At 55.1% G+C, this 1,798-nt stretch overlaps 1 protein-coding gene across 2 annotated transcripts in view; it reads right to left on the bottom strand.

The window, feature by feature from the left end:
* Nucleotides 1-1,798, bottom strand: part of LOC113214797 (nucleolysin TIAR-like) — a 291,722-nt gene that overhangs the window by 50,059 nt on the left and 239,865 nt on the right. The window lies entirely within an intron of this gene.

Genomic DNA, 1,798 nt, shown 5'->3' with positions numbered 1-1,798 from the left:
GAGGGCGGCGGAGGGGATGTTGGACATTGACTTGCAGATGAGCTCACGGGCTACGCGGATACACCGCCCCAACGCCCCCGCCTCCCTCCCCTCCGTTCCACTACCGTCCGCAGTTTGTTTCTGTTTCCATATTTCTGGCCGTGCTGAGTATGTAGTCCACCAGGGCCTTGGTGGTGGAGAGAGGCGGTGGCGGCGGTTGGCGGGGACAGGACAAGGAGGGCCTCGGTGTCTCGGCGGCCCGGCTGAGCGCCGCTACTGTGCCCCCCCCCCCCTCTCTCTCTCTCCTCACAAGCACAGCCGCCGCCACCAGCAGCGGCACTGTACGGCCAGACACACACTTCCACTGCGGGTTTCCCCCCTTCCGCCGGAACAAATGAAACTTTCACTACCTCTCCTCCCTTCCCCTTCATCCCCTCTGCAGTATTGCCCCCTACCCCCACACTCTTCTCTCCCTCTTTCTCTCTCTCCCCCCCCCTCTCTCTCTCTCCCAGGGGATTCCTTGCTCGCACCGGAGACCCACCGCCACAACGCGACACAACAGAGGCGCCGGGGGATAAAGACAAAACACCGACACGCACACACAAACACACACACGCGCGCGCGCGCAACCACACTCACACACACACGAGCGGTAGTAAGCGATTTCTAATTCAATTTTAAAATTCCCCTCGCCGCTCACGCACTGCAGCTGCGGACTACTGCTGGTCCTCCGCGGCTCATCTGTCCAGCGCGCCGCTGGAGGCTCCAGGGCTGCCTGCCGCCTGGCAGAGGGCCAGGTGGATGTATACCTGTTGCCGGCTCGTCAGGCCCGGGGGCTACCCGCACGCACACATACGCACACAAGGGACGAGGATGTAAATAGGGAATTTGTGAACCAAGCGGACAGGCTCCGCACAGCCTCCAGCGAAGACTCCTCGTGCGGAGGCCTCGAGGCAGCAGAGCGTCCGATATATTGGCCCCCATCAGTCATATTATTTCCTGTGACCCTCGCACACGCCTTTACCACCCACCCCAAATAAATACATGTTGTACCAGTTTTTATATTTTATATTTCATCGTGCTTACATGTAAGAGTTTCTACCAAATTATAAGAAGTAGCTATAATTATTTGTGGTTAAATTTCCAGTCGCGGGATAATTTATTTTGTCTGGAATGCTAGAAATGTCACAAAGTCACAAACTACCTCGGTTTTCAAGTTTTTCCTCAGTGAAACATTTCACGGTAGTAAGAATGGAAGAAAAGGGTAAAACTAGGAGGAACTTCTTTTGTTATTGAGATCCTCAGATGATTTTGAGAATATCTCAAACATTGCGGCAAATTAATTCCTACAGTTTTTGAAGAGACTTCCTCGAAACGTGAGGAACTCTCTAAAAATATAAATGAGAGTTTCCCGAACTTTTCCCGCCGTTCCTCAAAAAACGTACGTTATTTTCACCGTGTTCACCTCTTCCATCTCTGTTGACAACCATCAGCATCAGCCCCCCTGCTGACGCTCGTGCAGCTGCGTCCCAGCCAGGACACCAACTGCGCCGTCAGCCTGAACCCCCACAACTAGACCACCGCCCCGCCGGTGTAACTCGCTTCCCGTTTCACTTGATCATCGGGGTCAAACCGATCGCGCTCAAATTGGATTTCTCGAGCGGCTCAAATGAAAGTCTGAGGACGCCATTAGGTCGGCTGGCCACACAACCGGCAGCCGGGCCCAGCCCAGCCCATTTCCTGCGGTACCCCCCGTCTGCCGATTAACCAATATCCTCCTCACTCACTCTCCCGCCTCTCGTCTTTCCCCTGCCCCCCC

Source organism: Frankliniella occidentalis, unplaced genomic scaffold, assembly GCF_000697945.3.
Source record: "Frankliniella occidentalis isolate FOCC.00 unplaced genomic scaffold, Focc_3.1 Scaffold186, whole genome shotgun sequence".
Lineage (NCBI taxonomy): Eukaryota > Metazoa > Arthropoda > Insecta > Thysanoptera > Thripidae > Frankliniella > Frankliniella occidentalis.
The sequence above is the reverse complement of the archived record's forward strand: the minus strand, read 5'-3'. Positions and strand labels throughout refer to the sequence as shown.